Below are 21,352 nucleotides of genomic sequence, written 5' to 3'. Positions count from 1 at the left end.
CTTCTGTATTGCTTGGAAGAGTACTAGGAGGGAGTTCAGTAACTTTCTTACTCAGCTAACCCACTTGTGCCTCCAAGTTTCTAATGGAGGACCTTGTTTCAGTCATGAAACTTTGAGTGGTTTTGATTAGAATAGAGACCATGGTTGCCAAGTCAGAGTGGCTCTGCTTAGAATTCTCTATCTGTTGCTGAGAAGATGATGGAAAAGGCTTGCCATTGCTAAACCTGTTTCTTCCATCATTATTGTTGTTGAAACCTTGTTGAGGTCTCTGTTGATCCTTCCATGAGAGATTTGGATGATTTCTCCATGAAGGATTATACGTGTTTCCATAGGGTTCTCCCATGTAATTCACCTCTTTCATTGATGGGTTCTCAGGATCATAAGCTTCTTCTTCAGATGAAGTGTCCTTAGTACTGCCTAGTGCAGCTTGCATTCCAGACAAACTTTGAGAAATCATATTGACTTTCTGAGTCAATATTTTGTTCTGAGCCACTATGGCATTCAGAGTATCAATCTCAAGAACTCCTTTCTTCTGATTCGTCCCATTGTTCACAGGATTCCTTTCAGAAGTGTACATGAATTGGTTATTTGCAACCATTTCAATGAGTTCTTGAGCTTCTCCAGGCGTCTTCTTCAGATAAAGAGATCCTCCAACAGAACTATCCAATGACATCTTGGATAGTTCAGACAGACCATCATAGAAGATACCTATGATGCTCCATTCAGAAAGCATGTCAGAAGGACACTTTCTGATCAATTGTTTGTATCTTTCCCAAGCTTCATAGAGGCATTCACCTTCCTTCTGTCTGAAGGTTTGGACTTCCACTCTAAGCTTACTCAATTTTTGAGGTGGAAAGAACTTTGCCAAGAAGGCATCGACTAGCTTTTCCCAAGAGTTCAGGCTTTCTTTAGGTTGTGAGTCCAACCATATCCTAGCTCTGTCTTTTACAGCAAAAGGGAATAGCATAAGTCTGTAGACCTCAGGGTTAACCCCATTGGTCTTGACAGTGTCACAGATTTGCAAGAATTCAGCTAAAAACTGATGAGGATCTTCTAATGGAAGTCCATGGAACCTGCAATTCTATTGCATTAGAGAAACTAATTGAGGCTTAAGCTCAAAGTTGTTTTCTCTAATGGCAGGGATAGAGATGCTTCTCCCATAGAAGTCAGGAGTAGGTGCAGTAAAGTCACCCAGCACCTTCCTTGCATTGTTGGCATTGTTGTTGTTTTCGGCTGCCATGAAGATTTCTGTTAGGTCCTCTACAGAAAATTGTGATTTAGCTTCTCTTAGCTTTCGCTTCAAGGTCCTTTCAGGTTCAGGGTCAGCCTCAACAAGAATGCTTTTGTCTTTGTTCCTGCTCATATGAAAGAGAAGAGAACAAGAAAATATGAAATCCTCTATGTCACAGTATAGAGATTCCTTGAGATGTCAGAGGAAAAGAAGAATAGAAGGAAGAGGTAGAAGAATTCGAACTTAGAAAGATAGAGTTCGAATTGTGCATTGAGGAGGCATGTTAGTCCATAAATAGAAGGACGTGAGAAGAGGGGAAGAAATTTTCGAAAATTAAAGTGAATTAATTAAAAGAAATTTTGAAAAAAATGGTAATTGATTTTTGAAAACTAAGATTGAGAAAGAAATAAAGTGACTTTGAAAAAGATTTTGAAATTGGAAATCAAAAAGATATGATTTGAAAACTATTTTGAAAAAGATGTGATTAAGAAGATATGATTGAAAAGTTATGGTTTTAAAAAGATATGATTGAAAAGATATGATTGAAAAACAATTTAAAAAGATTTGATTTTTAAAATTAATGACTTCGCTAACAAGAAAAGATATGATTCAAACATTAAACCTTTCTCAACAGAAAAGGCAACATACTTGAAATGTTGAATCAAATCATTAATTGTTAGCAAGTATTTTTGAAAATGGAAAGAAATTGATTTTGAAAATATATGATTGAAAAGATATGATTTGAAAAAGATTTGATTTTGAAAAATTATGAAAACTTGAAAAAAATTTGAATTAAAAACAAAATCTTCCCTCTTGTGCCGTCCTGGCGTTAAATGCCCAGAACGGTATACATTCTGGCGTTTAACGCCCAAAATACTACCCTTTTGGGCGTTAAACACCCAGCCAGGTGCCCTGGCTGGCGTTTAAACGCCAGTTTTCCTTCCTTACTGGGCATTTTGAACGCCCAGCTTTTTCTGTGTAATTCCTCTGCTGTATGTTCTGAATCTTCAATTCTCTATATTATTGACTTGAAAAGACACAAATTAAAATTTTTTTTTGGATTTTTAATAAGGAGGAATAATCAAAATGAAACTAAGATCAAATAAACAATGCATGCAAGACACAAAACTTAGAAGTTTGTATACTACTGATACTAACAAGTTGAGAATACATATGAGAAACAACAAAACACTCAAGACAAGAGAATTTAAAGATCAGAGCAATGAAATCATCAAGAACAACTTGAAGATCAATGAAGACACATGATTGAATTCAAAGAATGCATGCAATTGACACCAAACTTAAAATGAGACACTAGACTCAACAAGAAACATAAAATATTTTTGGTTTTTTATGATTTTGTAATTTTTTTGGATTTTTCAAAATTTATGTGGAAAAGAAAATAAGGATATCAAAATTCTTAATGAGAATTCCAAGAATCATGCAATGTTAGTCTAAAGCTTTAGTCTAAAGAAATTAGACATGGCTAGCCAAGCTTCAGCAGGACATTACATTCAAGAGCTAAATTGATGAAAATCAATCAGCTTTGGTGATGATAAAAACATCGCCTTGAAACTCTAGAATTCATTCTTAAAAATTCTGAAGAAAAATACCTAATCTAAGCAACAAGATGAACCGTCAGTTGTCCAAACTCAAACAATCCCCGGCAACAGCGCCAAAAACTTGGTGCACAAAATTGTGATCATCAATGGCGCCATCAACATGGTACACTCAATTGCAATCTCAACTCTTTATCACAATTTCGCACAACTAACCAGCAAGTGCACTGGGTCGTCCAAGTAATAAACCTTACGCGAGTAAGGGTCGATCCCACGGAGATTGTTGGTATGAAGCAAGCTATGGTCATCTTGTAAATCTCAGTCAGGCAGATCCAAATGGTTATAGATGATTTATGAATAAAGCATAAAATAAAGATAAAGATACTTATGTAATTCATTGGTGAGAATTTCAGATAAGCGTATGGAGATGCTTTGTCCCTTCCGTCTCTCTGCTTTCCTACTGTCTTCATCCAATCCTTCTTACTCCTTTCCATGGCAAGCTGTATGTTGGGCATCACCGTTGTCAATGGCTACAGTCCTGTCCTCTCAGTGAAAATGTTCAACGCGCTCTGTCACAGCACGGCTATTCAGCTGTCGGTTCTCGATCATGTCAGAATAGAATCCAATAATTCTATTGCGTCTGTCACTAACGCCCCACAATCGCGAGTTTGAAGCTCGTCACAGTCATTCAATCCTTGAATCCTACTCAGAATACCACAGACAAGGTTTAGACCTTCTAGATTCTCTTGAATGCCGCCATCAATTCTAGCTTATACCACGAAGATTCCAGTTAAGAAATCCAAGAGATATCCACTCAATCTAAGGTAGAAGGGAGGTGGTTGTCAGGCACACGTTCATAGGTGAGAATGATGTTGAGTGTCACGGATCATCACATTCATCAAGTTGAGGAACAAGTGATATCTTAGAACAAGAATAAGCTGAATTGAATAGAAGAACAATAGTAATTGCATTAATACTCGAGGTACAGCAGAGCTCCACACCTTAATCTATGGTGTGTAGAAACTCCACCGTTGAAAATACATAAGAACAAGGTCTAGGCATGGCCGAATGGCCAGCCTCCCAAAGAGGGTTCAATCATAAAAACATGATCAAAAGATATCAGAATACAATAGTAAAAGGTCCTGTTTGTAGAGAACTAGTAGCCTAGGGTTTACAAAGATGAGTAAATGACGTAAAAATCCACTTCTGGGCCCACTTGGTGTGCGCTTGGGCTGAGCATTGAAGCATTTTCATGTAGAGACCTTTCTTGGAGTTAAACACCAGCTTTTGTGCCAGTTTGGGCGTTTAACTCCCATTCTTGTGCCAGTTCCGGCGTTTTATGCCAGAATTCTTGAGCTGACTTGAAACACCTGTTTGGGCCATCAAATCTCGGACAAAGTATGGACTATTATACATTGCGGGAAAGCCCAGGATGTCTACTTTCCAACACAATTGAGAGCGCTCCAATTGGGCTTCTGTAGCTCTAGAAAATCCACTTTGAGTGCAGGGAGGTCAGAATCCAACAGCATCTGTAGTCCTTCTCAGCCTCTGAATCAGATTTTTGCTCAGGTCCCTTAATTTCAACCAGAAAATACCTAAAATCACAGAAAAACACACAAACTTATAGTAAAGTCTATAAAATTTAATTTTAAATAAAAACTAATAAAAATATAATAAAAACTAACTAAAACATACTAAAAACATACTAAAAACAATGCCAAAAAGCGTATAAATTTTCCGCTCATCAAGCCCTCATTAGTGATGGAGGGACACACTTCTACAATAGACCATTAGAGACCTTACTTTTGAGATATGGAATGAAGCATAAGGTTCCAACACCTTATCACCCTCAAACAAGTAGGCAGGTTGATATATCAAACAGAGAGTTAAAAAGGATCCTAGAGAAAACTGTGGGAGCATCAAGAAAGGACTGGTCGAAGAGGTTGGATTACGCTCTTTGGGCATATAGGACAGCCTTCAAAACACCAATAGGTATGACCCTATATCAGTTGGTGTATGGGAAGGTGATAAACTCCTATTTTATGAGTCATCTTATGCTTAAATTGAGTGTTTTATCAAATCTTCACCCACTTATTCATGTAAATTGCATGGTTTTACAATTCCCTCCTCATTTTATGATTTATGTGAAAACATGTTTTCTATGCTTTAAAAATATTAAATTTAATTATCCTTTATTACCATTCAATGTCGTGATTTGTGTGTTAAGTATTTTCAGGTTTCATAGGGCATAAATGACTTAGAGGACAAAAAGGAGACATACAAAACTGGAAGGAAAGCACAAAAATAGAGTTCTGAAGAAAAAGTAGCAACGCGAATGCGTGGACGATATGGACGTGTGCTTAGCACGAAAAGCAGTGACGCAAACGCATGGACAATGCGGACGCATGCCTTGAGCAGAACGCAATTGACACGGATGCGTGATTGACGCGGACGCACTGAAGAGCAAAACTCCAGATGACGTGAACGCATGATCCACGCGTACGCGTGACAGATGCCACATGCTGAAATTACAGAAAATGCTCCTAGCAATTTCTGAACCATCTTATGGCCCAGATCCAAGTCAAGAAGCACAGATTAGAGGCTATAAAGTGGGGAATCCATCCATTCATCAAGAGAACAATTCATACAACATTCATAATTAATAATTTTAGGTTTTTAGATATAGTTTTTAGAGAGAGAGGTTCTCTCCTCTCTCTTAGGATTAGGATTTAGGATTTCTATTATGTTCAGACTACTTCTCTTCATCACAGGTTCAATATTCCTTTTATTTATTTTTTCAATTTAATTTATGAACTCTTTATGTTTAGATTGATTTTCTATTTAATACAATTTGAGGTATTTCAGATTTATGATTGCTTTATTCTATTTATGATGTTTTCAATTTAATTTAGAATTTTCCCTTTTGACTTTGGTTAAGTAATTAGTGACGCTTGAGTTATCAAACTCGAGGTGTTGACTGAAAATTGGAATTCCTTGCAAATTAATTTGGATTCCACTAACTCTAGCCTTTCCAAGGGAAAGACTAGGACTTGAGGATTCATATTGATTTATCCACCTAACTTACCTTCGTAGTTAGAGGTTGACTAAGTGGGAGCAAAAGCCAATTCTCATCACAATTGATAAGGATAACTAGGATAGGACTTCCAATTCTCATACCTTGCCAAGAGCTTTCCTTAATTATTAATTTATTTTTCTTGTCATTTAAATTACTTGCTCCTTATTTCAAAAACCTAAAATAAAATATATCTTTTTTCATAACCAATAATAAATCATACTTCCCTATAATTCCTTGAGAAGACGACCCGACATTTAAATACTTCGGTTTATAAATTTTATTGGGTTTTGTTACTTGTAACAACCAAAACTTTTGCACGAAAGGATTCTCTGTTGGTTTAGAAACTATACTTACAACGCGATTATATTCTTGTGAATTTCTTTACCGATAGAAATCCAATTGTCAGAAGGCATGTCATCTACCCCATGAACTTGAACATAAAGCATTTTGAGCACTCAAGCTACTAAACTTTGATGGTACTGTAGCTGGGGAGAAAAAGATCTTGCAATTGCAAGAATTGGAGGAGCTTAGATCTCAAGCATATGAAAATGCCAAAATCCTACAAGGAAAAAGCTAAGAGATGGCATGATCAAAAGATAGCAAGGAGAGAGTTTGAAGAAGGTCAAAAAGTGATATTGTTCAACTCAAGACTCAAATTCTTTCCAGAGAAACTTAAGTCTCGATGGTCAGGACCTTTCACTGTCCTTAAGGCATCCCCATATGGTCATGTAGAGCTCATGGAGGACAAAACTCAGAGAATTTCACTGTCAATGGCCATAGACTCAAGCATTACTTGGGAGGCTCTTTAGAGGAGCAGAGAGTGAGCTACAAGCTCAACTAAAGATGGAGGAGTGTCAAGCTAGTAACAATAAAGAAGCGCTAGTTGGGAGGCACCCTAACACTTTATATCCTTTTGATCTATTGCCTTCTTAGAAATAGTTAAGATTTGGTAGTTTAGGTAGTTAGTTTTGGTTAAAACTTTGTGTTTTATTACCTTCTGAAAGTAAATTGTAGGAAGTAGAAAGTTAATTTCAAATTTGGTAGTTAGGACATCCTATTTTCTTTTATTCTGAAAATGCAAGTTGATGAATACATTTACTGATGATGAGTAATTAGGCTGAGAACTAGCTAAGGAACTAAGTTTGGTGTGACCACTTACCACTTAATCTAGGCTTACAACCATTTGGATAAAACAATTTTGAAGTGTAAGCCCAGAGATTAAGTTTGGTGTGGCCACCACCATACAAGGATCACCTAGTAAGCCCAACACTACTCAATTTGAAAGCATTTAATACATTGGTGGGAACATGAATGTGGTTTAATTGTGTTCAGAGGAGGTTAGAAGCAAAAGAATTTGAAAGTATTGGAATTATTCTACCTTTATGAACACATTAAAAACCCAATGATGAACCCAATTTATTAAGATGAAATAAGATTAAGTTTGGTGTCCCAAGGGACACCCATCAGTTGCAATTCCATTCACTCGTATTACAAAGAAATATAGAGGATTCTCTTGATGGGATTTCGGTTTCATTTTCAAGAGAGAGAAATGGGGCCCACATGTTGATAGCTCATAAAGCAAGGGAGTTAAAGTGTACTTGCACTTTGGAACTCAAAATATGCAGGAAGCAAAGTGGGATAAGAATTAGCGCCTCTTCCCACGCTAGGCGCCACTCCCCAAGTGGAAAAACGTCGAATTACCCTACTTCCCACAATTCGAACCACACTTCCCACCCCCTATAAAAGCCCCTCACTTTCCCACCTCTCCTCACATTTCAAACCCCAACTTTACAAACGAAAAAGAACCCCAACAATTCCTTCTTCTTTTATCTCTTTCCCCTACCTTTCTTTTCCAACTTCTTTTTCCCTTTCTTGATTGGGACAATCAAGTTTTAAGTTTGGTGTTGGAGCAAAATCTTGTTTTACTTGCATTACCTTGCAACATCCCTCAAAAATTTTTCAAAACCTTCAAACACCCTCTCTCAACCCAATGACACCACCAAAATCATCAGCATCAAAGAAAAGAAAAACCAACAAACCAACTTCGGGGTCCTCAAGCTCAACCTTCAATGAGTACAAGTTCCTCTCCTCATTCAACCAAAACCAATTCTATGGTTGGGTGAGTGAGAGGGGAATCATCCCAGAGGTTGGTTCCAACTGGGAAGAAACGAGCACATTGAGATTAACAGAGAGATAAACAGTAGGGGCTGGACAATCTTATGCAGCCCACCAAGAAAGGTGGTGGAAGGCTTGGTGAGGGAGTTCTATGCCAATGCTGTTCCTCAACCGGGACAACCCTATAGTTATCTCAGCTATGTGAGGGGAAAATCTATAGATTATAGCCCCTCCAGCATAGAGAGGATGCTAATGGTGAAGCAGACAACCTCCAATCAAAGCTATGAGGAAAGGATGAAGCAACAAGACCCAGAATTTGATAAAATCCTCAATGAGATCTATGTGTTAAATGTGCAATGGATAAACGACAAGGATGGGAGGCCCAACCAGCTGAGAAGAAGGGATTTGAGCCCCCAAGCTAGAGGGTGGCTAGAATTTGTGAGAGGGTCCCTAATCCCCATATCCAACACTTTGGAGGTGACCAAAGAGATAGTTGTGCTCATCTACAGCATCATGAAAGGTGAGAATGTCAATATTGGGGAGCTGATTACCAACAACATCAACAAGGTGCTAAAAAGCACTAGTGATAACACGAAGTTAGCGTTCCCCAGCATCATACAAAGGTTGTGTGATGAAGCCAGGATTGAGAAGATCATTGATGAAGTGCTAGTGAAGCAAGACAAATTTATAACTGCCAAGAAGATGGCCAAAGTGGTGGCTGTCTACCCACTTCAGAGGGCTAGAGAGCATAGAACTCATGCTCATATGCCACAACAACAACAACAACAACAACAACAACAACAACAACAACAACAACAACAACAACAACAACAACAACAACAACAACAACAACAACAACAACAACAAGAAGAAGAAGAAGAAGAAGAAGAAGAAGAAGAAGAAGAAGAAGAAGAAGAAGAAGAAGAAGAAGAAGAAGAAGAAGAAGAAGAGGCAGATGAGCAACCACAATTTTTAGCACTCCAAACACCACCACCATATCAACAATGCCAACAATTTCCTAAAGGATTCAACTGGGAGCAACTACAAGGAGATATATACCAAATGAGAGGAGACTTACACCATCTGAGAGAATGTCAATCAATTCAAGGACAATCAACAACAACAATGGAACCAAGTGAATGAGAACATACAACAACTCCAAGGAAGTATGGAGCAGCTGAAGGAGCAACAAGGACAGTTTGACTGGGGAGAAATGCAAGGTGCATTCAACAAAATAGTGGAGCAAAACAAATGGTAGCAGAGGAATCTGGCCAAGTTCAGGAACCTCTATGACGCTAGGACTATCTCAAGGAGGCAATATGATATCAACACACAAGTGAAGCTAAATCACTTGTGCAATGTTGTGGCCGCTATTAACCCCAGATACCCAACATTCATGCAAGGGATGGAGGAGTTTAGTGCTAGACGGGAGGAGATTTTAGCTAAACACAAAGAGGATGAAAGAAACTATATGAGAAGGCTAGGATTTTGGAAGCCCAAGGACACCAAAGAACAGGACGGATCCTCCAAAAAGGATAAAGATGACTCCTCCCCTTCCAAGAAGAAAGACAAAGGAAAGGGGCCAGTGAATTGAAGTTGCTCAAGGTTGTTAAGTCCCATGATTGACACTCTCTAATTTCTAAATCATGTTTAAGTTTTTATCTTTATGTTTTACTTTCTGGTGAGAATAAATAGTACTGCTAGGATAGTTTATGTTTCATGCTTAGTTTTTTTATGACTGAAGTCTTTTATGAGTTCTTTGAATTACAAGAAAGAAAATGCAATGTTAATTTCAAGTTTTTCTCAACATCAATAAAGAATAGTTTGTCTCCATAAGAGTTGTTGTGAGTTGTGCAAGAACAATAGTAAAAGAGACTAAGACCAAGAGAGATCATTCAAAAACTAAAGGACAAGGAACTAAGTGTAGAACCTTGAATGAACTAAAAAGGAAATGAGTTATGAATTGCAACTAGTCTTAGAAGGTATGACAAGTAGAGGCTAAGGGGTGTTCCTTAAATATCTATAGAACTAAGAAGTAGTAAGCAATAAAGACCCAAGGTTCTGAGCATCAACTACTGGGATTGAAGAGAAACATTGAAAAGCTCAAAAGAGTTGAAAACCCAAGTAGATGCTTGTGGTGAAGTTGTGTCAAGAAGAGGCCTGGGCAAGTAAATTCTTATGGGTGTTTCAACATCTAGTACCCTAAAACCAACTGGTTTGGGAGTGCTATTGAAAGACTAACTAAAGGGTTATCTTGAGACAAAACACTTAGAGTCATGGTGAATAAATAGAAGAGAAAGAACAACCAAAGAAAAAAATAAAATAACTCTTACTACTTCAAGGTGACAATCAATAAAAAAGACCCATGAAGCTTATATTTAGAATAACTCTCAAGGATTTAGAAGCTCTTCATGGCACTTAAACCAAAATATGCATGCATGTGTTAAACACGTAGTCCTATCCTTAGTAATGTTTGGTATCCACTCAAGATCAAGTCTCAATTCTTATAGAAACCACTCACAATGATTTGCTTGGGACAAGCAAAGCTTAAGTTTGGTGTTCTGATGACTTGCATCATCTACCCTTTTTTCTTGCATAAAAAGGACCACAAAAGAGTATAATCTCATTTGATCATTGCAATTCATGCAATATTTGATGAATATTATAGTACATAGCTTTGAAATGGGTTGTACTGAATTTCAGGTAAAAAAGACATCAAAAATGGGAAGAAAATAATAAAACAAGTTGGGAGTGTAAAATTGGTGTGCCACTTGAAGCAAACGCCACAAAAATGCTCTGGCATGGCACGCCAGGAGCTGGGCTTGGCACGCCAGTACTGAAGTCCAGAGGAGATTCTCAAGCAATTACATGGGCATGGCACACCAGAAGTTGGGTGTGGCACGCCGGTACAGATCTCCAGAGAACAACAATGAAGGCCATTGAAGGGGCGTGGCACACCAGGTTGGGCGTGGCACGCCTAACCCATCACTTACTATAGGGTGTGCCACTTGGTGTTAAAGGTGTGGCACGCTGATGAACAGATAATTTATACGCTTTTTGGCATTGTTTTTACATAGTTTTTAGTATGATTTAGTTAGTTTTTAGTATATTTTTATTAGTTTTTAAGCAAAATTCACATTTCTAGACTTTACTATGAGTTTGTATATTTTTCGGTGATTTCAGGTATTTTTTGGCTGAAATTGAGGGACCTGAGCAAATATCTTATTCAGAGGCTAACAAAGGACTGCTGATGCTGTTGGATTCTGACCTCCCTGCACTCAAAATGGAACTTTTGGAGCTACAAAAGTTCAAATGGCACACTCTTAATTGCGTTAGAAAGTAGACATCTAGGACTTTCCAACAATATATAATAGTTCATACTTTGTCCGAGTTTAAACGATGCAAACTGGCATATAACGCCAGCTTTCTGCCATATTCTGGCGTTAAACGCTAGAAATAAGTTGCAAGGTAGAGTCAAACGGCAGAAACAAGTTATAAACTGGTGTTTAACTCCAAGGAAGACCTCTACACATGAAAGCTTCAATGATCAGCCCAATCACACACCAAGTGGGCCTGGAAGTAGATTTTTGCATCATTTACTTATTTCTGTAAACCCTAGTAACTAGTTTAGTATAAATAGAACTTCTTACTATTGTATTAGGGATCTTTTGATCATCTTTTGATCTCTTGATCATGTTTTGGGGGCTGGCCATTCGGCCATGCCTGGACCTTCATCACTTATGTATTTTCAACGGTGGAATTTCTACACACCATAGATTAAGGTGTGGAGCTCTGCTGTTCCTCGAGTATTAATGAAAAGTACTATTGTTCTTCTATTCAATTCAAGCTTATTCTTATTCTAAGATGTTCACTCGCACTTCAACCTAATGAATGTGATAATCTGTGACACTCATCACCATTCTCACTTATGAACGCTTGCCTGACAAACACTTCTGTTCTACCTGCGAAAGCTAGAGTGTATATCTCTTGGATTCCTGATCCATGCGTTTGGTTACCTCTCCTGATAACAGAGCCTTCCATTTCGTGAGATCAGAGTCTTCGTGGTATAAGCTATAATCAATTGGCAGCATTCTCGAGATCCAAAAAGTCTAAACCTTGTCTGTGGTATTCCGAGTAGGATCTGAAATGGGATGACTATGACGAGCTTCAAACTCATGACTGTTGGGCGTAGTGACAGACGCAAAAGGATCATTGGATCTTATTTCGACACAAGTGAGAACCGACAGATGATTAGCCCTATGTAACCCGTAGCTGGACCATTTTCACTGAGAGGATGGACGGTAGCCATTGACAATGGTGATCCCCCTACATACAGCTTGCCATGGAAAGGAGTATGAAGGATTGGATGAAGGCAATAGGAAAGCAGAGATTCAGAAGGAACAACGCATCTCAATACGCTTATCTGAAATTCCCACCAATGAATTACATAAGTATCTCTATCTTTATTTTGTGTTTATTTATCTTTGATTATTAAAACTCCATAACCATTTGAATCCGCCTGACTGAGATTTACAAGGTGACCATAGCTTGCTTCAAGCCAACAATCTCCGTGGGATCGACCCTTACTCACATAAGGTTTATTACTTGGATGACCCAGTGCACTTGCTGGTTAGTTGTGCGAAGTAGCGAAAAAGAGTTGAGATTACAATTGAGCGTACCAAGTTGTTAGCGCCAACAACTTGTCAGCTTGAAGCAAGCTATGGTCACCTTGTAAATCTCAGTCAGGTGGGTTCAAATGGTTATAGAGTTTTAATTATTTAAAAGATAAATAAAACGTAAAATAAAGATAGAGATACTTATGTAAATCATTGGTAGGAATTTCAGATAAGTGTATGGAGATTTTTTATCCCTCTTGAATCTCTGCTTTCCTACTGCCTTCACCCAATCCTTCATACTCCTTTCTATGGCAAGCTGTATGTTGGGTGTCACCGTTGTCAATGGCTACTTCCCGTCCTCTCAGTGAAAATGCTCCTCTACAATTTCTGTACGGCTAATCAACTGTCGGATTGCTCGTCTCGGATGAAAAATACCATGCACAGATATCGTATGGCTAATCAGCTGTTGGTTCTCGATAGTGTAGGAATAGGATTTACTATCCTTTTGCGTCTGTCACTATGCCCTACAGTCGCTGAGTTTGAAGCTCGTCACAGTCATCCCATCCCAGATCCTACTCGGAATACCACAGACAAGGTTTAAACTTTCCAGATCTCAAGAATGCTGCCAATGGATTCTAGCTTATACCACGAAGATTCTAATCTCGGATTCAGATGCCCCATTGTCAGAGGGGAGTCGATGTGAATCGTTGATTAGAAACCCAAGAAATATACATTCAAGCTTGTTTTCATGTAGAACGGAAGTGGTTGTCAATCACGCGTTCATAAGTGAGAATGGTGATGAGTGTCACATAATCATCACATTCATCATGTTCTTGTGTGCAAATGAATATCTTAGAATAAGAATTAGCATGAATTGAATAGAAGAACAATAGTAATTGCATTAATACTTGAGGAACAGCAGAGGTCCACACCCTTAATCTATGGTGTGTAGAAACTCCACCGTTGAAAATACATAAGAACAAGGTCTAGGCATGGCCGAGAGGTCAGCCCCCAATGTCTAAGATCGCATAAACTGATCAAAGATAGATACCAAGATAAAAATACAATAGTAAAAATCCTATTTCTACTAGACTAGTTACTAGGGTTACAGAAATGAGTAAATGATGCAGAAATCCACTTCCGGAGCCATTTGGTGTGCGCTTGGGCTGAGCATTGAAATTTTCACATGTAGAGGTCTTCCTTGGAGTTGAACGCCAGTTTGTAACTTGTTTTTGGCGTTTAACTCTGCTTTGCAACTTGTTTCTAGCGTTTAACGCTAGAATAGGGCAGAAAGCTGGCGTTAAACTGCTTTGCAACTTGTTTCTGGCGTTTAACGCTAGAATAGGGCAGAAAGCTGGCGTTAAACGCCAGTTTGCATCATCTAAACTCGAGCAAAGTATGGACTATTATATATTGCTGAAATTTTCTGGATGTCTAATTTCCAACGCAGTTAAGAGCGCGCCCTTTGGATATCTGTAGCTCCAAAAAATCCATTTCGAGTGCAGGGAGGTAAGAATCCAACAGCATCAGCAGTCCTTTGTCAGCCTCTGAATTAGATTTTTGCTTAGGTCCCTCAATTTCAGCCAAAAAATACCTGAAATCACAGAAAAATACACAAACTCATAGTAAAGTCTAGAAATATGAAGTTTGCTTAAAAACTAATAAAAATATACTAAAAAGTAACTAAATCATACTTAAAACTATGTAAAAACAATGCCAAAAAAAAGTATAAATTATCCGCTCATCAAGAAATCATCCAAATTTCTCATGGAAGGATCAACAAAAGCCTCAACAAGGCTTTAATAATGGTGGAAGAAATAGGTTTAGCAATAGCAAGCCTTTTCCATCATCCTCTCAGCAACAGACAGAGAATTCTGAGCAGAGCCCCTCTAGCTTAGCAAACATAGTCTCTGGTCTATCTAAGGCCACACTAAGTTTCATGAATGAAACACGATCCTCCATTAGATATTTGGAGGCACAGGTGGGCCAGCTGAGTAAAAGAGTCACTAAAACCCCTCCTAGTACTCTCACAAGCAATACAGAAGAGAATCCAAAAAGGAAGTGCAAGGCCATAACCTTACTTGGTGTGGCCGAACCTAGAGAGGAGGAGGTGGACATGAATCCCAGTGAGGAAGACCTCATGGGATGTCCTCTGGACAAAACGGAGTTCCCAATTAAGGAACCTAAGGAATCTGAGACTCATCTAGAGACCATAGAGATTCCATTGAACCTACTTCTGCCATTCATGAGCTCTGATGACTATTCCTCCTCTGAAGAGGATGAAGATATTACTGAAGAGCAAGTTGCTAAGCACCTTGGAGTAATCATGAAGCTAAATGCCAAGTTATTTGGTAATGAGACTTGGGTGGATGAACCCCCCTTGCTCACCAATGAACTGAATGACTTGGTTAGGCAGACATTACCTCAAAAGAAACAAGATCCTGGTAAATTCTTAATTCCCTGTACCATAGGCACCATGACCTTTGAGAAGGCTCTGTGTGACCTGGGGTCAGGCATAAACTTAATGCCACTCTTTGTAATGGAGAAACTGGAAATCTTTGAGGTACAGGCTACCAAATTCTCGTTAGAGATGGCAGACAAATCCATGAAAAAGGCTTATAGACAGGTAGAGGACGTGCTAGTAAAGGTCAAAGGCCTTTACATCCCTGCTAATTTTATAATCCTAGACACTGGAAAGGATGAGGATGAATCCATCATCCTTGGAAGACCCTTCCTAGCCACAGTAAAAACTGTGTTTAATGTGGACAGAGGAGAGTTGATCCTTTAATTGAATGAGGACTACCTTGTGTTTAAAACTCAAGGATCTCCCTCAATAACCATGGAGAGGAAGCAAGAAAAGCTTCTCTCAATGCAGAGTCAAACAAAGCCCCCACAATCAAACTTCTAAGTTTGGTGTTGGGAGGCCACAACCAAACTCTAGGTTTGGTGTTGAACCCCCACATTCAAACTCTAAGTTTGGTGTTGGGAGGCCCCAACAATGCTCTGAACATCTGTGAAGCTCCATGAGAGCTCACTGTCAAGCTATTGACATTAAAGAAGCGCTTATTAGGAGGCAACCCAATTTTATTTTTCTATGTTATTTCCTTTCTTAGGTTGATGATCATGTGGAGTCATAAAAATAATTGCAAAAATTAAAGAAAAATCAAAAACAGCATTAAAAACAGCACACTCTTGAGAAGAAAATTATTGGTGTTTAAACGCCAGTAAGGGTAGCATTCTAGGCGTTTAACGCCCAGTCTGGCACCATTCTGGGCGTTAAACGCCAGAAAAAAGTAACAGACTGGCGTTAAACGCCAAAAAGAAGCAACAAGCTGGCATTAAACGCCAGAAACAGGTTGCAGCTTGGTGTTTAATGCCAGGAAAGGAATAAAAGCTGGCGTTTAACGCCAGAAATAAGCAGTAGTCTAGCGTTAAACGCCAGGATTGCATACTAAGGGCATTTACATGCCTAATTGGAGCAGGGATGAGAAATCATTGACCCCTCAGGATCTGTGGACCCCACAGGATCCCCACCTACCCCACCTCTCTCTCTATCTCCCTCCATCTCCTCCATTTTCCTGTTCTTCCCCTTCTTTCTTTCTTCTTTTGCTCTAGGATGAGCAAACCTTTTAAGTTTGGTGTGGTAAAAGCATTGCTTTTTGTTTTTCCATAACCATTTATGGAACCTAAGGCCGGAGAAACCTCTAGAAAGAGGAAAGGGAAGGCAAAAGCTTCCACCTCCGAGTCATGAGAGATGGAAAGATTTATCTCAAATGTCCATCAAGACCACTTTTATGAAGTTGTGGCCAAGAAAAAGGTGATCCCTATGCAATTCATCTAGAATTGTCATAGAGGAAGACATCTTCATTGAAGAGGGCAAGCCCATCACTAAGAAAATGATGGAGCAAATAAGAGAGCCCACTCATAGACCTCAACAAGAGCATGAGGAAGTCCCTCATCAAGAAATCTCTGAGATACCTCAAGGGATACATTTTCCTCCACACAATTATTGGGAGCAACTAAGGATAGGAGCACCAAAATCACTAGGGATGGAGCAACAAAGGCAAGGAAGAGACATAGAGGAGCTCAAGAGCACCATTGGTTCTTCAAGAGGAAGACGCCACCCTCACTAAGGTAGACTCATTCCTTAATCTCCTTATCTATTTATTTTCTGTTTTCGGTTTTGAGCTTTATGTTTGGCTATGTTTTATGTCTTTATTACATGATCATTAGTGTCTAGCGTCTATGCCTTAAATCTATGAATAATTCCATGAATCATTCACCTCTCTTAAATGAAAAATGTGCTTAATTACAAAAGAACAAGAAGTACTTGGATTTCAAATTTTTTCTTGAAATTAATTTGATTATTTTGATGTGGTGGCAATACTTTTTGTTTTCTAAATGAATGATTGAACAGTGCATATTTTTTATAGTGAAGTTTATGAATGTTAAAATTGTTGGCTCTTGAAAGAATGATGAACAAAGAGAAATGTTATTGATAATCTGAAAAATCATGAAATTGATTCTTGAAGCAAGAAAAAGCAGTGAAAAAAATGGCGAAAAAAAAGAGAAAGAAAGAAAAAGAAAAAGCAAGTAGAAAAAGCCAATAGCCCTTTAAACCAAAAGGCAAAGGTAAAAAGGATCCAAGGCTTTGAGCATCAGTGGATAAGAGGGCCAAGGAAATAAAATCCAGGCATAAGTGGCTAAATCAAGTTGTCCCTAACCATGTGCTTGTGGCATGAAGGTCCAAGTGAAAAGCTTGAGACTGAGTGGTTAAAATCGTTATCCAAAGCAAAAAGAGTGTGCTTAAGAACTCTAGACACATCTAACTGCGGACTTTAGCAAAGCTGAGTCACAATATGTAAAGGTTCACCCAATTATGTGTCTGTGGCATTTATGTATCCGGTGGTAATACTGGAAAACAAAGTGCTTAGGGCCACGGCCAAGACTCATAAAGTAGCTGTGTTCATGAATCAACATATTGAACTAGGAGAATAAATAACACTATGTGAAACTCTGAGTTCCTATAGATGCCAATCATTCTGAATTTCAAAGGATAAAGAGAGATGCCAAAACTGTTCAGAAGAAAAAAGCTACTAGCCCCGCTCATCTAATTGGGACTAAATTTCATTGATACTGTGGGATTCATTTTATATTCTCTTCTTCTTATCCTATTTTGTTTTCAGTTGCTTGGGGACAAGCAACAATTTAAGTTTGGTGTTGTGATGAGCGGATAATTTATACGCTGTTTGGCATTATTTTTACATAGTTTTAGTATGATTTAGTTAGTTTTTAGTATATTTTTATTAGTTTTTAAGCAAAATTCACATTTCTAGACTTTACTATGAGTTTGTGTGTTTTTATGTGATTTCAGGTATTTTCTGGCAGAAATTGAGGGACCTGAGCAAATATCTGATTCAGAGGCTAACAAATGACTGCTGATGCTGTTGGGTTCTGACCTCCCTGCACTTGAAATAAAATATTTGGAGCTACAGAAGTCCAAATGGCGCGTTCTCAATTGTTTTGGAAAGTAGACATCCAAGGTTTTCCAGCAATATATAATAGTTTATACTTTGCCTGAGTTTAGGCAACGCAAACTGGTGTTCAACGCCAGCTTTCTGCCATACGCCAGAAACAAGTTACAAACTGGCGTCTAACTCCAAGGAAGACCTCTACACGTGAAAGCTTCAATGCTCAGCCCAAGCACACACCAAGTGGGCCCGGAAGTGGATTTCTGCATCATTTACTTATTTCTGTAAACCCTAGTAACTCGTTTAGTATAAATAAAACTTCTTACTATTGTATTAGGGATCTTTTGATCATCTTTTGATCTCTTGATCACGTTTTGGGGGCTGGCCATTCGGCCATGCCTAGACATTCATCACCTATGTATTTTCAACGGTGAGTTTCTACACACCATAGATTAAGGTGTGGAGCTCTGTTGTTCCTCGAGTATTAATGCAAAGTACTGTTATTCTTCTATTCAATTCAAGCTTATTCTTATTCTAAGATGTTCACTCGCACTTCAACCTGATGAATGTGATGATCTGTGACACTCATCACCATTCTCACTTATGAACATGTGTCTGACAAACACTTTCGTTCTACTTGCGAAAGCTAGAGTGTGTATCTCTTGGATTCTAGATCCATGCGTTTGGTTGCATCTCCTGACAACAGAGTGATGAGCGGATATTTTATACGCTTTTTGGGGGTAATTTCATGTAGTTTTTAGTATATTTTAGTTAGTTTTTAGTATATTTTTATTAGTTTTTAAGAAAAATTCATATTTCTGGACTTTAATATGAGTTTGTGTGTCTTTCTGTGATTTCAGGTATTTTCTAGCTGAAATTGAGGGAGCTGAGCAAAAAAATCTTATTCAGGCTGAAAAAGGACTGTTGATGTTGTTGGATTCTGACCTCCCTGCACTCGGAATGAATTTTTTGGAGTTACAAAAGTCCAATTGGCGCGCTCTCAATTAGGTTGAAAATTATACATCTAGGGCTTTTCAGAAATATATAATAGTCCATACTTTGCTCGAAGATAAACGACATAAACGGGCGTTTAACCCCAGTTCCATGTTCCATTCTGGCGTTAAACGCTAGAAACAGGTTACCAGTGGGAGTTAAACGCCCAAAATAGGTTACAACCTATTGTTTAACTCCAAAAATAGCCCAGACACGTGAAAAGCTCAAGTCTCAGTCCCAGCACACACCAAGTGGGTCCCAGAAGTGGATTTCTGCACTATCTATCTTAGTTTACTCATTTTCTGTAAACCTAGGTTACTAGTTTAGTATTTAAACAACTTTTAGAGATTTATTTTATATCTCATGACATTTTTAGATCTGAACTTTGTACTCTTTGACGGCATGAGTCTCTAACTCCATTGTTGGGGGTGAGGAGCTCTGCTGTGTCTCGATGGATTAACGCAATTACTTCTATTTTCTATTCAAACACGCTTGTTTCTATTTAAGATATTCATTCGCACTTCAATATGATGAATGTGATAATCCGTGACACTCATCACCATTCTCAATCTATGAACGCGTGCCTGACAACCACCTCCATTCTACCTTCGATTGAATGAGTATCTCTTGGATTCCTTAATCAGAATCTTCATGGTATAAGCTAGAATCCATTAGCAGCATTCTTGAGAATCCAGAAAGTCTAAACCTTGTCTGTGGTATTCCGAGTAGGATTCAGGGATTGAATGATTGTGACGAGCTTCAAACTCACAAGGGTTGGGCGTAGTGACAAATGCAAAAGGATCAATGGATCCTATTCCAGCATAAGTGAGAACCGACAGATGATTAGCCCTGCGGTGACAGCGCATCTGGACCATTTTCACTGAGAGGACGGATGGTAGCCATTGACAACGGTGATCCACCAACACATAGCTTGCCATAGGAGGAACCTTGCGTGCATGAAGAAGAAGACAGGGGGAAAGCAGAGATTCAGAAGACAAAGCATCTCCAAAACTCCAACATATTCTCCATTACTGCATAACAAGTATTTATTTCATGCTCTCTTGTTCATTTGCAAGTCAACTGATAATTATAATTGATATCCTGACTAAGAGTTACAAGATAACCATAGCTTGCTTCAAGCCAACAATCTCCGTGGGATCGACCCTTACTCACGTAAGGTATTACTTGGACGACCCAGTGCACTTGCTGGTTAGTGGTACGCGTTGCGAAAAGTGTGATTTACAATTTCGTGCACCACAGAGCCTTACATTCTGTCAGATTAGAGTCTTCGTGGCATAAGCTAGAATCAATTGGCAGCATTCTTGAGATCCGAAAAGTATAAACCTTGTCTGTGGTATTCCGAGTAGGATCTGGGATGGGATAACTGTGACGAGCTTCAAACTCATGACTGTTGGGCATAGTGACAAACGCAAAAGGATCATTGGATCTTATTCCGACACAAGTGAGAACTGACAGATGATTAGCCCTACGTAACCCGTAGTTGGACCATTTTTACTGAGAGGATGGACAGTAGCCATTGACAATAGTGATCCCCCTACATACAGCTTGCCATGGAAAGGAGTATGAAGGATTAGATGAAGGCAATAGGAAAGCAGAAATTCAGAAGGAACAACCCATCTCCATATGCTTATCTGAAATTCCCACCAAGGAATTACATAAGTATCTTTATCTTTATCTTATGTTTATTTATCTTTGATTATTAAAACTCCATAACCATTTGAATCCGCCTGACTGAGATTTACAAGGTGACCATAGCTTGCTTCAAGCCGACAACCTCCGTGGGATCAACCCTTACTCACGTAAGGTTTATTACTTGGACGACCAAGTGCACTTGCTGGCTAGTTGTGCGAAGTTGTAAAAAAGAGTTGAGATTACAATTGAGCGTACCAAGTTGTTGGCGCCATTGAGATCACAATTTCGTGCACCGCATGCCAGCATCAAAAGTCACTTGGGCGTGCCACTTGAGGAGCCAGGCATGGCACGCCAAGCACAAGAAACCCACAAACGAATGGGCGTGCCACTTGGGCAGTGATGAGCGGATAATTTATACGCTTTTTGGCATTATTTTTAGTGTATTTTTAGTATATTTTAGTTAGTTTTTAGTATACTTTTATTAGTTTTTAGTTAAAATTCACTTTTCTGGACTTTACTATGAGTTTGTGTGTTTTTCTGTGATTTTAGGTATTTTCTGGCTGAAATTGAGGGTCCTGAGCAAAAATCTGATTCAGAGGCTGAAAAGGACTGCAGATGCTGTTGGATTCTGACCTCCC

General features: G+C 38.7%; 1 non-coding gene across 1 annotated transcript; it reads left to right on the top strand.

The window, feature by feature from the left end:
* The first annotated feature begins 727 nt into the window (after positions 1-727).
* LOC112766407 (small nucleolar RNA R71) lies at positions 728-835 on the top strand. The gene has a single exon (XR_003184326.1). It is a non-coding gene; the product is annotated as a small nucleolar RNA R71 (small nucleolar RNA).
* Positions 836-21,352: the final 20,517 nt, after the last annotated feature.

This window comes from Arachis hypogaea, chromosome 2 (assembly GCF_003086295.3).
Source record: "Arachis hypogaea cultivar Tifrunner chromosome 2, arahy.Tifrunner.gnm2.J5K5, whole genome shotgun sequence".
Taxonomy (NCBI): domain Eukaryota; kingdom Viridiplantae; phylum Streptophyta; class Magnoliopsida; order Fabales; family Fabaceae; genus Arachis; species Arachis hypogaea.
This window is presented reverse-complemented; position numbering and strand designations above follow the sequence as displayed.